This window comes from Pangasianodon hypophthalmus, chromosome 28 (assembly GCF_027358585.1).
Source record: "Pangasianodon hypophthalmus isolate fPanHyp1 chromosome 28, fPanHyp1.pri, whole genome shotgun sequence".
Taxonomy (NCBI): Eukaryota; Metazoa; Chordata; class Actinopteri; order Siluriformes; family Pangasiidae; genus Pangasianodon; species Pangasianodon hypophthalmus.
Genome location: NC_069737.1, coordinates 11,812,350 through 11,819,849, shown reverse-complemented (window position 1 = coordinate 11,819,849; position 7,500 = coordinate 11,812,350). Strand labels below are relative to the sequence as shown.

At 40.8% G+C, this 7,500-nt stretch overlaps 1 protein-coding gene across 4 annotated transcripts in view; it reads right to left on the bottom strand.

The window, feature by feature from the left end:
- Positions 1–7,500, bottom strand: part of adgrl3.1 (adhesion G protein-coupled receptor L3.1) — a 176,866-nt gene that overhangs the window by 85,160 nt on the left and 84,206 nt on the right. The gene's annotated exons all lie outside the window — the stretch shown is intronic.

Here is a 7,500-nt window from a genome sequence, read left to right as displayed (position 1 = left end):
TGGCCGGTGGGCGTATGTGTTTTATCCTGCAAATGAACAGCAATCCATGGCAAGATGACCAGAAAATATTTTTTTAAAGAATCTCTGCCATGACTCGTTTGATCTCCAGACCTCTTCTGAAGAAGCCAGGGCATGAAATCTGGCAGAGTTTAACAACTGAGAGGTTCCAAAAGAGGATACAAAAGAGATTGGCTGCATTTATAGAGGCAAAAAAAAAAAGAATGTGTAATAAACACCGTTTATTAGAGTGTTTGTTACATTCTGAAAGAGATGCAAACTATTAAACTGATCATTTCTGACTGTTAAATTTGTTTCATTTCATGAATAGGCTTAGGGTTTACGTAGGGAAAGGAAGAACGCTTTGTTATAGAATTTTAAAAGAGAAAACGGAAAAAAAGGAAAACAACACACTCATCCACTCAGCTGCCAACTGCACAGCCCTCGCATTAAGAAAAACTGCACATCCTAGCTTTCCGTTTTCACAAAACGTCCACACTCTTTCCATCCATCCCATTGTTTACGGTTCCACACGCCAGGCAAATCACCATATATTTCACAGCATTCATTTCTGCTAACGTTAACGCTAGTGCTAGCAACCTGGAGGTCTCCTGCCTGAGGGGTCTCACAGGAAGTCAGTGTTGGCCTGCACTTACAGCTGGTCATTTTGTTGTTGTTTTTGTATTTTGAAACCAAGTTATCTAATCTAATTAGTTTTCTTCTTTCGGACATTTTCTCTTGTGACTTCTCGTCTGACTAGCGGTGGTAGGTAGCTAGGTCCAAAACGTTACGGATAAATGTAGACTGTGCTGTGGGAGATATTCAACTCCACAAAATGAGGAGTGACTCTTCAATTAGGCCCACGAGTCAGATCGGAATAGAAAAGCTATCAAGGTGTTTGCGAGAGGCTCCTGAATGGAAAAGCGTTTGCTTTGTCCTTGTGAGATCGTGAGTTTGAATCCTGACGATGCCACAGGTAACCGAGGCCAGAAGCTCAGACAGCAAAACTGTCCATGCTCTAGACGGGAGGGGTGGTGTACTCTCAGCGACACTAGCCAATCACGGACATCTTTGAGCTCATGTATGCAGAAGAGGGCAGATAGTGCTTTCTTGTGTATGTATGACACAATTCAAAAAGAGGTTGGCTTGATGTGTCTCGTAGGACGCACATGTTAGCGCTTGGCAGTTGTATAGTTACAAAATTTTATTTGTGGTTAAAAAATTGCCAATTTCCACCCACCAGCCAGCCAGCTCTCAAGTGCGGTTTCCCAAGCCTTTGTAAACTCAAGTCAGAAATACCTACCAGCATTCTACCAATGTATACGTGACGCACAAAAAAATCATTCATGTTGTGAGTACAATGGAAAACTGTATATACTATTTTGCTACAGATCATTTAAAAATGAGTCTACGTGCAAGAGCTGCAGTAAATGGTTTTATACAAGTGTGTATGTGTGCTCGAGTTTATACGCTGGTCGTTACATTACTGATTGATCTGTGTGTGCGGCTCGCTGCTGACAGCGCCAGGTGCATTCTTGTTCGTGCAGATCGGTTTAAATAAAGTTTTCTCCGTGTACTGAGCTGTAATTGGCTGTAGCAGGCATTCTAACAGAGTGTAAGACATCATCTCATTTAATAAAGAGCAGAAGAGAACGCCACTCTCGGCGAAAAGAGCATGCAGGCTATTCCACTTAACCCACCCTATGTGCCTATCTCAGCATATTACATTACTATCAGACATACAGGAAGCCTTTCTGTGTGTGTGTGTGTGTGTGTGTGTGTGTTTAAAGCAAAAGAGATTAAGTAGCTATCACGTCTTTAAGTTAGACTTATGTCAGGAGTACCTTTAAATGAAGGAGTGTGTGTGTGTGTGTGTGTGTGTGTGTGTGTGTGTGTGTGTGTGCATGTAGGTGTGTGAAGGAGCGTATCTTGCTTAGGAGGAAAGAACAAATCTAATTCCAAACACTCTTTGAAGTGAAGCTTTTTTTTTAATGCATGTGTGTGAGAGAGAACGTAGACCAGAGACAGAACAGCAGTGAAAGAATTGAATGAAAGAGTGAGAGAGGGAGACTTGGCAGGATAAATTTAATCCCTCAATCCTCCCTTTTTTCGTTACTGCTTTAGGTCTGATTGTCTTCTTCCTTTCCGTTTTGGCATCCAGAGAAATGCATGATTCCTCACAGCACTGTGCAGAAAATACCCAAAAAAATGTATATACATATAATCAGATGAAAAAAAAAGTGGCTGTTATGTTATTCTATTATGATGGGAGTGGTCTATTCCAGGATGACTCCGCCCCCACCCCCGCCCACCCACACATGTACAGTGAGCATGAGGATGAAAATGAATGGAATCTTACTGCCTTAACAGTCACCAGATGCCAAAGCAATTAAACACCTATAAGAGATGTTTGTTAATCTGGTCTCCATGTTGAATCACAAGCACGTTCTCAGTGTACAATATCGTAAAAATCACAAAAATGATTTTGCTTATTGTAGTGTTTATTTATCAGACTTGGCCAAGCCCAGCTGAAAAAGCCATTTTTACGGAGACGTCTCCAAATCAAAGAGCTGATGAATTCTTCAGTTGCATTTTACTACAATTGGGAGGTTCTTACTGTTGTTACAATCAACAAATTTAGTGTTGTGTTGAGGTCATAATCAGCACCTTTGCCGCTTGTCATACACATGATTAAGAACGCGAGACAAAATTCGCTTATGTGAACACGATCAATTAAACAAACATTCACTCAAAAACTATGATTATGTTATGCAGCAATCATGGCTCAATTTGGGGCGGCATGCAAGGGAAGACACCACCACCACCACCACCACCAATAAATAATTCATATCCCTTGTACACCTGCCATCCTTGTTCTACTTCCATTTCGGACTCCAACTGAGGTTTCCTTCAGAAGTAGTAAAGTATTCCTGTTTATTCATTTCCTTTCTGAGTACCAATAGCAAAGCCATCACCTTGTAATCATGACCCCATGTGGACAGCCTATAAAAGGTCCGTGCTGCATCATGCTCATCGTCTTTGCTATTTCTGCCTTGTCAAGGTGTTGAGAAAATGGATTCATGATACGTAATAATATACTATAGTATACTCTATCCTTAATATTTGTGACATTTATTATTATTATTATTATTATTGATAAGTCTGCAAAACCATCAAACGAGCTTGCATTGATACAGATCTTAAATTCAATTTATTGTAAATCAATTTTATTTATATAATGCTTTTAACAATAGATATAATCATAAGACAATTTTATAGATATCCAGATACAGATAGAGTTATTCTTAATGAGCAAGCCAGAGACGACAGTGGCAAGGAAAAACATCCTGAGAAGACATGAGGAAGAAACCTTGAGAGGAACCAGACTCAACAGGGGCCCATCCTCTTCTGGGTGACACCAGATAGTTAGAATATAAATCAGTATTGTATACTATAGTATATATAACTTGTTATACGAATTTTTCAACATCTTGTATTTCACATTGGGATGGTGAGTTGTTTGTTCTGCCAGGCCCTGATAATGGACAATGATAGGGCAATGATCAATGCTCAAATTGTTTGGTACTGATGCATCTTCGACAAACACTTACAGAATCTTTCCCTAACTGCAGCATAATGCCAGTTGCAATGTGTGAATCTCACAGACTATATAAATACTGCTTATTATTCATTATCCTCCTTCGAACGCTGTGTGATCACAGCAGGGAGTAAAGCAAACTGCAGATACAGCTGTAGAACCCTCTAGGAAAAGAAAGAAAAAGGTAAGCTATCCTTTGTCTGAAATGGGCAGAAGGCTCAGCTGCTCAGTCCCCTGGAACGGGGAAGAGTGAGCACTTTACAACGCCAGAGCAAAGAGGAGTTGGCAGCAGGCATGAGACAAATGCAAGGGCTGTTAACAGGAAAGCAACAGTGCAATGAAGAACAGAATTCAGAGAAGTTTAGTACAGCTGCCTCGCATACAGAAACCAATTCTGATGTTTTTCTCAGTGGCTGTTTCTCATTCTCTAAACCCAGGTGGAGAATGCGGATAGCATAATGCAGGAGTGCAGCTCAGTAGTAGCAGTGAAAGTGCCGAAGACTGATTTTTAAGGCTGGCTGGAGCTGGGTCGCTCATTTGACAGAGCTGATGCCATGCATGACCTATTTCCTTGTATAGTCATGCAACCAAGCAACTGGGCTATCATACACTGTATTAACTTCATTAAAAAGTCCTGTGCATGCTCAAACACACATTGAAGCTGCAATGGCAGGCATAATGGCTGCAAAGACAAAAGCACTAATGTATACATACAGACCCCCATACAGAGACTGATGGTTTAGATGACTGGGATTGTTAATGCAGATCAGAAGGCAAGTTGGCTGGCTAGAACACCATCGCTGAAGCCTAGTAAAAACATTCTGCACCACCTTCCATTAGCAACTGGAGAGGTGTGGGAGGCACCTTCTTTTGTCTAAAACACTAACTGGTCATTTGGAGGTAGCAGGCTTCCCGTAGATGAACATCTTGTCCTGCATCATTCATTCTTGACTGAACTTACTTGTCTGTTCAGTTGTTTAAGCGGAATTGGGTCTGTTACGTTGCATGGTTTTTCTCAAATGCACAGCCTGACTATGCAGCCCAAAACAACTCAAAATCTCCAGCTCAGGATGCAGGAACCTGACTAGGACTCATTGAACAGTGCATGGCAGTGGCCAGCACAGATTTGTTCACCTTAGTGACTTGCTTAAAATGACTGAGAAATTTGTGAAAGAAAAATATTTATCCACTACATTATTGCTGCATAGTTGGATTTCAGAAACTGCCTGAAAGTGCCAAGGAATCATGGAGCTCACCATCTACCTTTGCCAGATTCTACAGTCTGACTGTTGCATCATTGCAGCCCATGTACTCTGTGGCAAGTTTAAGTGACTCTCACCATGAATAGAAAGCAGTATCAGAATGTTAAAAGATTCTTATCCACTTATCCAAAATAAGAATTTAGAGACCAATATCAGCATTTAGAGAGATTCTTATCAGCAATAGGGTGCAATATCAACACTTTGATTCTCATTCTCAATAAAGTGTGTGAGAAGGCAAGGGAGCAAAGGTGCGCTATCAGGATGTGTTATGAACCCTCATGAGAACTTTGATATATGGCCTCCAATAGTTCTGAAGGAGACTGCTCTGGTGGTCTGGAGGTGAAAGAAAAGCAGAATGCAAGGTTATACATGTAACTGTGGATCTACGACTGAGTGGAGGATTGCCAAGCCACCTGGGTCACTCGTGTACGAGAATGGCCAGAGGACAAGCGTGATGTAGTGGTGGCCTTTTATAGGCTGCTCACCACCTGGGGTCACGGTCACAAGGTGACGACTTTGCTATTTGTAGTTGCCAAGGAAATTGAACGAATGGAGCAAAACTCTAACTCTGCTAGTTCTGAAGGAAACCACCATCCTGGTCCTCCACTTTAGGTTACATTGTACATATGGTTACATTACATAACCTTCCATTTTTCATCCTGGTTGAATTAAATCTAACCCTATCCCTAGGATCTAGAGCCTAAAAACAGACACTCACCTGGAGAGGAGGTGCTTATGTAGAAATCAGGGTTGCCAAATTGGTAACTTTTACTTCCTGTCATGAAGTAAAACCTTCCAAGCAGACTACACAGCTCAAACTGTGGACAAATTGTATAACCAATATAGATCTATCAGCAGAGGATTCCTTGTTTCTTAACAAATAGGATTAAGACTTGTGAACCAAAATCTGGCAACCCTGATAAAAACACACACTTTAATGTGCAAAGCATTAGGCTGTTTAACGATGCAGAGCCACAACACATATGTGGACTTTCTATTAAAGGGAAACGCAACTATGTTAACAAGCATAACATTAGCTGGCTAGCTAAATAACTGGTATTTATAGGCTTGTCCTGCACTGTATTGTTTCTTAGTAGACTATCGAAGGTATTTGGTAGATTTTTTTCTGTTATTTGACGTTTGTGTAATATATAACAACAAATTGCATTCAAGGTAGGAACAAGGTAGGAGCAAAGTGTCACACCCAAAGTTAACATTAATCCTTCCTCTTTGTGCCTGATGGATCTGCTCTGGCATGAAGGGCTGAAGTAAAAATGGTGTAATAACAGTTGTTGTGGTGGCACTTTGGCACCAAATGGGCGTTGTTCACAGTGTGCTATTTTTTTTGGACTGCATGTCCCTTCTGCAACACAATGCCAAAGCATAAACAGCAGCTTCTGAACCATAGTTTATGTACAATAGGCCCACATTATAAATGTGACAGCATGGACATGGTCGAACGCAGACTGTGAATGGGAGGAGGAGTCGCAGTGAATGAGTGGGTAGGACAAGAGTGTATACACCTGTGTGGTAATTAACCATGACATATTTTATGACAGCGTGTGTTGCAGTGAGGGGCTTATGAACTAGAAACCACAAGAAATTACTGAGAGAGCTGACCCTGGAAAGACAGATGACAACAGAATATTGTGTGCGTTTTTTGTGTTTTATTCCAACAGCACTTGTGTCCTCATTCTCCTCCCTACCTACCAGGGTATCAGAGGAAGTTTCTACCAGTATACCTCTGGCCACTAATTTCAGGTGGCCTATAGCTCTGTAACTGTCACTTTCCTGCCACTCTGAACAACTCCATCAGAAAACAGGGTGTGTTTGGGTATATGTGTGTGTGTGTATCTGTTTGTGAGCTTGAGAGAAAAATAAAGCATGCAGGCCAGCACGAAGCATTGCTCATCTTCAAAGCGCTATTGTGTTTATGCTCCTGAACTAGTACAGGTGAGCTACAGAGCTAGGTTTTTAATATTAATGAAACACCGCTAATTAAAATCTGAACTGCACAAAGCAGGTGTGATTATATCAGCATTCTCTTTGATATGTCTATTAGATAATCTTCTGATCTTCATTAGCTTAGTGAGCTAACACTCCCACTCTAATCACACCCACACACACATAACACGTGCACTGGAGCTTTGATATGCAGGACGCTAATAAGCAAGTATGGTCATTAAATAGGGGCTGTGGACACACGCACACACACACACACACACACACACACACACAAAGGCACAACCCTTTGGAGTTTCAAACCAAGGTGAATTAAAAATTCCACCTTCAAAATCTAAAAAGAAAAGACCAAAGACCAACCAGAACTAAAGATCTTTATATTTCAGATTAGTCACAGGTCATGTCCATATTTATAGACTAAGCACCCGCTACCCTTACAGGACTATACAAAAGCTCACCTGACAGTTTTGCTAATTTTATTTCACGTTATTCCTCTTCAATCAAAATCTCATGAATGTATTGTTTGTAATATAAACGTGATTTTTAAAATGAATTGTTTCATTAGGAATATTGAGGGAAAAAAAATCTGGGAAAAGAAGTGAAATTTATACAGCAGATGTGTGCACACAAGTCACGCGATTTGGACTTGACTTTGATGACTTCAGACTCAATTTGTCAAAA